This window comes from Cavia porcellus, unplaced genomic scaffold, assembly GCF_034190915.1.
Source record: "Cavia porcellus strain 051 isolate PalLab524CR breed Dunkin Hartley unplaced genomic scaffold, mCavPor4.1 scaffold_13, whole genome shotgun sequence".
NCBI lineage: Eukaryota > Metazoa > Chordata > Mammalia > Rodentia > Caviidae > Cavia > Cavia porcellus.
In genome coordinates, this window is record NW_026947496.1 from 25847829 (window position 1) to 25860225 (window position 12397).

Consider the following 12397-nt stretch of genomic DNA (forward strand, 5'->3'; position numbering starts at 1 on the left):
GCCTTGAAATGATCATAAAGATTCTGATCTTAACTTCTTTATGTTATAGCTGAGAAACTGAGATGTAGAAAGGTCTGTCCAAGGACAGCTGGCTATCTTATGAGATCAAGCAATTTATAACCTTCCCTTATAGTGCCTAAGATTTACATGCCATAAAGTGGCGGTGTGAAGTTATAATATAGGGTTTGTAGGATAAGATGTCACCCTTGTGAATAGTTTCTAAGACTTATAGAATTTATGTGATTTTCCATCTCCCCAGATTGATCATTTCTGATGCTTACGCATAAGCCAGGTCCAGCTTGTTTCCTTAGGAGAAGAAATATCAATTCACAAGACAGTACAGAATTTGACTTTAATTTAAAAATTGAAATAAAACTCTGCTTAGAATTAAGATTCTTCCTCCTGTAAACTTCTTCAGGACTTTGCCTGTATTTTAAAACTGCTATTGCACTTTTGCTTCTTGTATGATATAGTATTATTATTACATCACATAATACAATGTTATTGTATATTTATTACTTATATAGTGTACTATATTATATTTCCACTTCTCAAGCATCAGTACTCTGAAAACAGAGACTATCATATTGACAGCCCTTTCCTGGTTTACCCTGGTGTTTTCACTGAGATATTTTCTTTATACGTGAAATAAGTGAGAGAATCTTCTGCTTTTTAAATTTTAATTTACCACTTTATTATAGTGTAGATCTATGATGTCTCTCAAAATCTCATGTTTCAGAGTTGAGGCTATTGAAAGGCGACCAGGTCACTGGGTGCTACAGTCATCAGTGTGAGTTCATCAATGAATGTGTTGGTAGAGTGTCAAACCTGGCTGGGAGTGGGCCATGGATTGCATGACCTGGAAGGGTATATGCTTGTCCCCAGCTTCTCCCTTCTCTCTTGGCTTTCTGGCTGCCATCAAGGGAACGATTTCCATTGCCATGCCTGTTCACTGTGATGTTTCTGCTTTAAAGGCAGCCATCCATGGACTGAATCTCCTGAACCATAAGCTAAATTAAACATGTTAATCATCTTCAAATTGTGGGTGTCAACTATCGTGTCCCAGTCACAGGAAAGCTTATTAATACATGCTTTCTGTGTTTTAAAAAATGATGTAATAAAGGTAAAATGGAGGAGAAACTACATGTAGGTAAAGTGCTATGCTTTCTGGCTAATTGAAATCAGCCCTTTGTTACAGTGGAATATCCAATCATAAACGAATCTATGTTAGTCAACTTTTTGTTACTTAAGAAGTATCTGTGACAAATCAACTTCTGAAGAGAAAACCTTTGTTTGGGTGTGCAGGTTTGGAGATTTCATTCCATGACAGGTGTCTCCTTTGCTGTAGAGCTCATGGTGGAGCAAAACCATTCATCTCTTGGCTCAGAACAAATAAAAAAGAGGAAGAAGAAGGACTGTCCCTTTTAGGACACAGCCCTAGTGACTGGCAGACATCTTGATAAACCCCACCTCTTAAAGTTCAGCTCCTTCTCCATAGTGCCCAGGGCAGGGGAAGAAGCCCTTTTACGTATTCCAGACTGAAAGTATTGCAGGCAGGTACTTTAAAAAAAATAATGGGCACTGAACACGATGCCTTCGCACTTAGTTATATCTGCGTCCCTTCCTGCTCTTTTTTCACTTTTTATTTTGAGACAGGGTCGTTTTATAACTAAATTGGCAGGGTGGGCTCCAATTTGTGATCCACTGCCCTCAACCTCCAGCATTCTGGGATTATGGTCACGTGCCACCATGTCTAGGAGACTGATTTTTCTGTTTGTAGTTTTATTCTTTATCCTGATTGAAATATTTTACTTTATGATCTCTCTTTGTTTCAAGGAACTTAACATAGAATCTATTATGTGGTTTTCCTGGCCTATTTTTATTATCATTATTGTACAGTTTTCTTTTTAGACCTGACTTGCAATGTGGATTCATTTTGGCTGCACCACACAGTAAGTTAGAGACGAATTGTTTTTCATTGTCATTGCTATTTGCTTACTGTAGGGATCATTTGAAAGGAGTTTTTAATGTGCTATATACAAATTCATCCTTTGGAACTTTGCTACCAGGATGCTAACATCAATTTTGTTTCATTGAGATTGCCAGGGCACACACAAGCATAAATATATTCAAAAGTATTTTTCCACATTGAATCTTTGCCTGCTTTCATTTTTAATGGAAAGAGCTTAAGGCTCTTCAGGTTAAGCCCATTTACAATCAATAGCACAAAAAATCATTAAAAAATAAAACAATCCATTATTGATGCTGGACGATGGCATCATCTCATGTTAACATTTATAAATTCTAAGAGTTAATAATAAATCTGTAGAGTGGAGGGCATAAAATATTTAAAAAATGAATAATTGACTCGCTAGAGAATCATTCACTAAGGTTCAGGGTAATCTACCAATGTGGAAATGAGCAGGTAAATGTAAAATTATAATTCTTTCCATAGAAATTGCCATTTGGTTGAAGAATTAGGAAAGATGCAGAAAGAATGAGAGAAAAGATATTCATTTCAACTGGTTCATTTGAAAGAAATGTTCTAAAGCAGTGTTTCTTTGCTGACTTAAATGTCATATCTGTTTTTAACTACACTCCTGAAGTTTTTCAAGTGCCACTTTACTCTGTAGATTAGAATCTGTATGCTAAGGGGCTGGGGATTTAGCTCAGCGGCATAAGCGCCTGCCTTGCAAGCAGGCAGTCGTGAGTTTGATACCTGGTACCAATAAAAACAAAAAAGACAAAAAAGAAATAGTTCAGAATCCGTATACTAGAAAGATTGCAATTGGAGGAGAGGATAAGTTAGCATTTAGACAGCACATGATTCTCCTACCTGTAAATTTTTGGTGTTGATATTGGCGAATTTTTGGCTGCTATAATTGGCTCATTATTTGAGGAGGAAGGGATATAAAAAGAGTATTTCCAGAAGAGAAGACCATAGAGTGGAGTCGCTTGATGAGAGTTTTGGCTTTCCATAGATTCAGTTGCCTGTAGTTAGTTGTGCTAAAAATACTGAATGGAAGATTTTAGAAATAAGGAATTAAAAAGATTTAAACAACTTCTGTTACAGTATATTATAGTTAGTGTACATAATTTGTCAATCAAACATTGTTACAGATATGTATCTGTAGTTAAAACCATGGCAGAGTATACAAAGGGTTTAGCATTAGCTATGATTTCAGGCATTCGGTTATTTTGCTCACAGATAAGTGGGGATGACCCTATTTTCCATTACAGAATCTAAGTGTGTGGGAGAGAGGAGAGTAGGTCCACCCTTTCCCTCCTTTTGCCAGCTATTATAGAGACAGTTAGAAACAGCTCCTGACCAGGACTCTCAGCTTGGAAGAAATGACCCGAGTTGCAGGGTGAGGTAAAGAGTTTTTCTGGCCTACTCTGGGAGTTGCCAACAGGATGGTGGGGCTTCTGAAGCTGGGATTGGCAGCCCTCCCAGCAGCCTGTGGGCTACCTCTGTCCCCCTCCCTTCTCACTCAGGCTTCGCTGTTTAAGTCTTCCTGCAAATTCTTTTAGTTACCCAGCTTCTGATTGTTAGCCAGAGCCCACGTTGATTTCACAATCCTACATTTCCTTCATTTGTAAAATGGGGAATAAAAATCATATCTGTTTGAGAAAATTGTTTTGAGGATTAAGATAATATGAAAAGTACTTAGTATGGGCTTCGGTTCAAGACAGACACTTTATAAATTCTAGTTATTGCACTTTTATCAATGTGCCAATATAGTTGTCATCAATCAGATTCTGCCAAAAAATGCTTTGGTGTGGATGGATTAGTTATTTACCTGTGCAGGTCAGTTGATGGGACCAAGTCGCTGCTTGTGGTTCTTTCATTGATTTCTTTAAGACTGTTTATCCCTCTGTGGCTGTCATGGCTTTGGATTCCTGGGCAGGATGAGGATGTTGTTCTCAAATTAACCATTGCAGTTTCCGTACTTAAGAAGATGTCATTAGAGATGACAGATTAATTTTAGAAATACCAAATCAATGTTTTAGGGCAAAGTCGAGGAAATTTTATGGTTGAGCTTATAATTATATTTCAGTAGATATGACAAAAAAAAAAAAAAAACCTTCCCTGTGGCGAGTGTGGGTAGCTTGGCTCAGGTTCACACTTTCTGAAGCAGGAGACAGTCTGGGAAATGACTAGGGAGTCATTCTACCTTCCTGGGGCCACGGGTTCATGTAAGACCCATATTCTCAGGTTGTTTCAGAGGAAGTTGAACTTTGTTTCTTTATAAGTCACTCAACATTATTACTGGTTTTGTGTCCTTCAGTGAAAGATACAAACACCAGTTAGGCTTATTCAGAAATCAGTATTTTTCACCTAAAGTCCTTTGCATTTTCAATTAATTCTTTATACCCATGACTAAGAAGGATGATTACTATTTATAAGAGGGAGAAAAATGAAGCATACAAATGTTAGGTGACTCCTCTGTGTGAGATAATTTCATGGTAAAGTCAGGAATGAAATGCTGGTTTCCTGAAACTAAGCTTAAAATATATGGTTTTTTTTTTTTTTTTTTTTTTTTTTTTTGATGGAAAGAAGTTATTTTCCTGTTAACTGGATGGGAATATTTTTCTGAAGCTTTCATTTCTGAAGGTCTAATTTTAATTGATAAAATGGTGGCATTCTGTCAACTTAAAACAGTATGGCTTAATTTTCTTGCCCTTTTTTTTTCCATCATGCTTCTTTCTTTCTTTCTTTCTTTCTTTCTTTCTTTCTTTCTTTCTTTCATTCTCTCATTTACCCCACAAAACAGCTTTCCATGCTCATGTGTATGTTAGGTGGTTTGCTGGTTCTTGGAAATATCAAGTAAGGCATGGTTTTCACTTAAAACGATCTGTTTGATGCAGAATATAAACAACCAATAGATAATTATAATTTATCAGTTGGTATATTGATTTCATATCTATTTTTTTATCAGCTACAAGACTATAAACTGCAAGGGAGCAGAAGTTTCTGGATTCTGGATATTTCTGGTTTCTGGTTTCTGGATATTGCCTGGTATATAGGAATGTTATGAGTTACCTATGAAGTGCTCAACAAACACTCATGCATCAAGGCCTTGATCCCTTTACAGTGGTAATCAGTGGTGAGGCCAGGCATGGCAATTGGATCATGAGGGTGTTAACCTCAAAAATGAGTTGATCTGTTGATGAGTTCATGGTTATTTGATTGTTTGAAGTTGGGGCCCAGTTGGAAGGAGTAGGTCACTGGAGGAGTGACACAAAACGATATATCTTGTGTCTGGCCTTTTTCCTCTCTCTGCTTCCTGGTGCCCATGAGGTGAGCAGCTTTCTTCCACTGCTTTCCAGCTTTCCTTCTGCTATGATGCTTACACCTCTCCTCAGGCCTCAGGCACTGGAGTTCCATAACCAGAGACAAGATGTCTGCAACCAGGAGCTAAAATGAATATTTTCTTCTGTAAGTTATTATTTTCAGATTAATTGATGAGATGAACATCTGAGCAGTAAAAGGAAACATAAATAGGTGTAGAATTGATGAAACAGGTAAAGAAGGAAAAAAAAGGCAACATACCACAATGGATATTAATTTTATGGCTGATTGATATTTAATTTCCATGCACATTATTAGAGAAGGTCAATGCATGTTGTATTTTATAATTCTCAGGTCACACTCTATCCTAATATGTGAATACGTTCAGTGCTTTGCATCTTTGTTAGAAATTTGATTTTTGTATACCTATAAGAAATGTGATCAAGAAGCAAAAGGTAAATGCTATCCCAATAATGTGTATTTTGAGTTTTAGGTTTATGGTAGTTTTGCTATTTATGTCAGTCTTGGGTCAAAATATCACATGGGAAGTATTACTGGAAGTATTTGTCCTTGGCATGACTGGTTTCAGCCAGTACCCAGATGGTGTATATCACTGTTATCCATTATGTTAGCTAGTTTACATCCTTGTAGGTGAAGGGTGATTTTCAGTGATGGATGTTTTAATTCTTTGTCCAGTCGAATATCACAACTCAGCAGATCATAGTTCTCAATCTGACATCTCCCACTGTCAGCAAATTCTTTCTGATATTCAGATGAACACATCCTCTCTTGTGCCTTTATTTTGATCTTGTATGACTATATATATATATATATATATATATATATATATATATATATATTCCTTTAATGTTTTTTCCTTTTTTTGTAAAAATATTCCCTGAATATGTTGTTTCATGATTTTGATTGGGTTGAGAATCAAGTCACAAATGTTTCAATTTGTGCATAATTCTTAATACATGTACTGAAAATGTAAGAAAACTTGTGATTCTTTTTAGACAGTTATTGCAGTGACTTTTCAGTCTTGAATATGGTGACAAATTTTCTTCATGAGAATATTCAAGGATAAATATATCCAAATCCTATTAAGGTGCTACACAAATGCCACTGACTCTCCATTGTACATGGTACACAATGCAGACTCAAAAAAAATTTTTTTTTATCTATCATACTACATTAACCAAATCATTAGGAAAACTGAAATAACAAAAACAAAAATGTCACCGAGTCCACAGAATTCTGCCAGGGCAACAGTCAAGGAGTGGTTGTCTTTAAGAAACAGCTTTACTGAAAATAACGTGGTAAAGTGGTAATTTCAAATATTCAAGATGTATTAAATGCACAACCATGACCCCAAATTGCCATTTAGTGTGTTCTGTGTTGCAAGATATAAAGCTAAGGTCAGCTACAGAATGTTATGCTGATGCCGAAGAAAGTCAAATCCTCCTGTGATCCAATATCCTGTTATTTTCTGGTTGTACCAAAAAAATAAACAGCTAATGAATGACTTCACTACTTAAAAATCACTTACACTTAAAAAAAAGGTGGGATTCTCTGTTTTTAAAAAAATATTTTTAGAGTATTGAAAAATTTGCATTTGTCATATAACTGATAAAAATAGTTGCCTGGACTGCAGATATTAATTAGGCTTGACTTCGTTTTCTTCTGGTTACTAGAGGGAGGGCTCTTGTTCTTTTTTTTTTTTTTTTTTTTTTTTTTTTAGTATGCATTTGCAGTGCATAATGCTTACATCCTTTGTGTGGACTTGGTACCTGGGCATAATGCATTATAATTCCTTTTTACATCCTCATGCCTCACTCTTAACTTCTCCATTTTCTGCCAATCTTCTTTAGCTTTTTGCTAAGCCACACTGGCTCATTTCCCCCTTCCCTCTCCTTTTTTATTTTGTTCACACTTTTTGTCTGAAGATTCCTCTATTTCTGCAACTGTTTTTGGCTTGTTCTTTCTTCACAGCTGACAACCTTATGGGTATCCTCTAACATTCTCCCTTCCTGGCCCTTAGGTGGACCTGAGCTTCCTGGCCACCTTAGTGGCTGGAGGGCACATGTCAGGGGGCTGTAGGCTGCAAAGGGCCAAGGGCCTTCGTGAAACTGGGTAACCTGGTTGCTGGAACCCACTGTGGAGGGAATGTCTGACCATACAAATACAAGGGCTGATAAAAAATATAGTGTGAGTTTAAATAACATTTTATTACAGTTAAAAACACATTGCCACGAACCTCCCTCAAAATGCACCTCCTTGATTGAAGCACGATTATTATTCTTGCCACTTTCTGAAGCAGTTTTCAAAGTCTTCTTTCATGTCTTTACGAGGTGTGAATGCTGCTGCAGAATGTCATCTGCTGGGAAGCCGCTTGCGCGATCATCACCATGCGCCCTCTGCCACCCTGTTCACCAGCTCAGGCACTGTGTGACTTCTGGCTCCTCCCCAAAGTCACAATGATCATGAAAGCTAAGTGGTATGGGTCTATTCAGGACACTGAGATGGCCACAGCAGCAGATAAAGACATGAAAGAGGACTTTCAAAGCTGATTTAGAAAGCAGCAAGAATGATGGGATAAGTGGATTTGAAGAGAGATGGACTAATTAATAATTAATTAAGAAAAAATTAAATATTTAGTGTATTACTGAAATACTCACTGTATTATGCCATCCTGTGTAGAGAATACTGACCAAAAGAAGGAGGAACTGTACATGTTCAGAACAAATGTAATTTTTTTCCCTATATGTTTTCAACTCACAGTTGGGTGAATCCACAGATTTGGGACCCCTGAATGTGGGGGACTGACGGTGTATCGTTTGCTGTCTTCAAAGTTCAAATTAGCTTTATTCATTTCTTCCATGAAGAAAACCATTCCCAAAATTTATAAAACCCAGTACTGTCAGCCAAACAGTTCAGAAATGTGAAACTGCTTTAAATCCTTCTCCAGACATCTCTGTGCCACTCTTGGTGGCCTCACGTTCCACTAATGGCCGTGGTGAGGTCTCTTTTGTCTCTGTCTGCTCTCTGTTTCCACTGCTGGGGTCTTTTCTGCTCTTCTCTGTGTTTTCCTGGTGCTCGAGCTCCTTAAACAGTCTTCTTAGATCCTCTAATCACACTGCCAGGGAAAACATTCTGTCGTCTTGCTTACAGTCCCCGAAACTTCATAGATTTCTATATACAAGTCTAGTTTTGCCCACCTTTCTCTCGTGGCTCTCTCTAAATTGTACAATGCCTTAAGCTGTACCTGCTTCTCAACACACATTCTCAACTTTGACTTTTCTACTTTGCAAGCATTCTCATCTCTTCTTGCTTTGAGCTTCCTTGTATTCAGGGGCTGTTTAAAGCTAGACCCATTCTTTTAGATCTAGCCTAACAATTTTCTTGCAGTTGACCCTGTCCTTTCTTCAGTTCAGGGGCACTTTTCTGCAGTGAACTATTCAAGTCCTTGTTTAGTTTAGGGTCAGTATCAAATCACATGCCGTTGTGAATTCTTTCATTCATTCAATTACTGTTAATTGACTAACTGTGAGAATACAGATGCACTGCTGAATATTTAGCATTTAAAAATGTTTTAGCTCTCAAAGTGTAATTAGGTAGGCAGACATTAAGCAAATTATTGCACAACACCAATATATAATGTTAATTATGACTATGGCCTTCAGGGGAATTTGCAGGGTATTCTGGCAGAGGATAACTAGAACTAGCTTGGAGAAGCAGGAGGCTGTGGTGCTAAATGCCAGATTCTCATCGAGGGTGCTTGAGTTCAAATCCTGACCTCACCCCTTGTTAGCTGAGAGACCATGTGCACGTTTCTTGTGGGCAGCAGACCCAGCTTCCTTCCGTAAGACATAGACATTGTAATGGTGTTTATCTGGGCCTCCTGTGTGTCAGTTTGCACTGTCTATGTCCCACTCCATCCTTTTCTTTTTATCTCCACCATGGTTGTAACAAATCTCAGTCCCTGTTCTCTGAACCTCCCTTGCAGCTAGATCCAGGAGGTCACGAACCATTCTGGCCCTGGAAGGAAGCCCCAGCACAAGTGGGGGAGTGCCTGTGCTTTCCTGCAGTGGAGTTGTGCGGAGGGTTGCCTGGCCCTCCGTGATGGTCTCGGGTACATAGTTTGTCACTCTGCAGTGTGAGCGCTGAGGTCCCCTGAGGACACCTCTCTGCAGGGCAGTGTGGAAATGCCTACCCACGGAAAGACAGGGATGGGTCTGAACTGCGGTGCCTGCAGCATTGTCTGTGTGCTGTGGAGCCGCCCCGTGCGCGGTGCCAAGGGAGATGATGCAGCAGTTTATCTGCAAGCTGAGCTACTGGGTGCACGCAGAGCTACGGTGCAATGCTCAGGTTTAGCATCCCATTTCTGTCATTTCCTTTATGTGCCAGTGTGGAAAATCGGGAACAAACCCTAAAACGGTTTAAATATACCATCGTCGTGGACACCTTTAGGAGGAAACAAGACAAATCCTTTGTGGCAATCCTCCTGTTGGCACGATCCCATCTCTGTCATTCCAGCTCCAACGTGGCCTCCAGCCATGATACAAATCACACACAGAAAGCAGCTCCTGCCCAAGGCTGCAGGCCGTGGCATGCCCTCTTTGGCAGCTCTTCTGTCTTGTCACCTATTCTTTAGCTCACAGTGACCTCTGGCTGCCCCAACAGCCCTGTCATTGCCAGCCCTCTGCAGCAGTGCCCGGTGGCCTCACCTTGGCTCTGTATATAAGGCCCATTTAAATAGACGTGTTTATTTCCAGTTTCAATCAAGACTGCGTTCTTGGCTAGTGTTAGCCTGTTGAACTAAACTGTGCTCAGGTATTAATGGGATTTATAGTTATATCACAGATCCATATCATTTTCTTGTAGCTTAATGAGAACCCTCACAAAAATTCTGCAGGACTCAAACTTGGATAGAAATTCTATTTTTTGAATACCTATTTGGAGCTAGCATCTAGTACAATACTTGCAAATTATTATATGCAGGAGACTTTATGTATATCTGTGTAATCTCTCCAACATTATAACTATTATTATTCCTAAGGTATACATGAACAAGTAATAAAGCTGTGAAGTTTTCAAACAGCTAATGAGTGAAGAAGTTGAAATTCAATGTTAATTTCTGTCAACTTCCAGTTCAGTGATTGTTTTGTGCTGAGGGCAAAGTATAGCCTTCAGGTGTACTTCAAGAGCGTGAATCTGAAGCCACATTTCCTGACTTTGATACTAGCTTTGCTGCTGAGTAGCTAAGTGTCCAAGATTGAGTAATCTCATATCCCTGTGTCCTAGTTTTCTAAAGCGTAAAACGAAAATTATAGTAATATGCCCCCATGAGATATGTGAGGATCAAAAGAGTTGATATCTATAAATGGTTTGGTTTAGTATCAAGCATCTAGTAAAAGATCATTGTGGTGTTAATAATTCCACAGAATGATGAATTGCTAGTGACGCGGCATATCTGCATCTCTAAAATAATACTGCAGGGAATTTATCAACCAGATAATGCCTGGGTGCAGATCTCTAAGAGATGTAGAACATGTTGCATGGGAAAATGATGGAATGTTCATTCATGTAGATTCATTGGAGTAGATATCTAAGTGTGGGATGTTTTAGTTATACTGTTCATTGGAGGGGAGGGAATAACTCTTTAGCAATGTGAGTTTAGCTGGCCAAATATTAGCTTGTTTTCCACAACTCTTCCAGGACCGTCTAAAGAAATTTACATGCTATATTCTGATGTACCACCTTAACCTTTTATTTATTTAAATCCATGAAAAATTTTCTAGCCTATTTTATACTGCAAAATTATGGTTACATCAATCTTACATGCATCACTTTTATGGTATAAACATCTAACTTACATTATAAATATCTTGCTGTTGTAATAGGCTTTATGTTTGATGATCTGGAGAAACTTAATGAAGCTAGGAAAGGCTGGCGTGTAATTCCTAGCGTGCGGAGGTAACTGTTGTATTTGTTGCTGGTGTGACTGAGGTTGATTCCAAAGCCAAAATTGTTGTAAATCAACCCCATTTTTCGTTAGTCTGTGACATATCCTTTCTTCTGCTGAAATGTACATCTGCACACAAGTTAGGATGTGAGGATATTTTTGGGGATACTGGCATCACAGAGAAGATCCCCATGGTCTGTACCCCACAAATTCTTCATCAGTGTTCAAAGTTGGGTTCGTTTCAATTCAACAAACATTATTGAAAAGCATTGCACTGGAGATCCTTGTTGCAGAAACAGAATTATATGACTCATGATACAATAACCCATTCCTTGTTCACACTACTAGAGCTGTAAAGAACAATGAATTACCTTTGGAGGTGGTTTGAGAAGTTGGGTTTCTGAAGGACAAAAGTGTGAGCTAACTCAAAATCTAAGCCAGGCAATCCTAAATTAAAAAAAAAATTACATAAAAACTAGAGTACTTCACATACACTGTTTCATTTAATATCACACATTAATCTGTAAATATAATTGAATAACTGAGGTAGCAATTATTTTTATGCTTTTTAGACCAGTAAAGGATACTTAGAAAGGTAAACAAACTATTACAGACAAAATAAGCCATCTCTTATTGCTAATGCTTACATTGATCATACTTGACTTATGCAAGGGACACATTCAAACCCAGCACGTTGCAAGTAATGGGCTTGATTTAGAACAGTGGAGGGGAGATTATGTGGATTTTGATGGTTTCTTGTGCTTCTGTATAGAACAGCAAAGAATCATAAAACTGACAACTCTTTTGATTTGTTTGAATTTTATTATACTGGACTAAGTTATTGGTAATTTCAATAAATCCTAATTTGTCACAAGTAGAGGGATATACACTGAATCAAAGAACACCTTGACCCCATTTACATATCTCTGCCTAATTTAGCAAGATAGATGACTAATGTAATAGTTTTTAATTTTATTTTTAAATAACATGATTGGAAATATAAACTGTTTTATTATTTTGGGTGAATTAAAAAAACATAAGTACCAAGCTTATACTTTCTTATATGAGGCTAAAATAGCAAATTGAAGACTAGAAATACAGCTAAAACTGATAAAGAATGGAGGAGGACCTGGAATGGC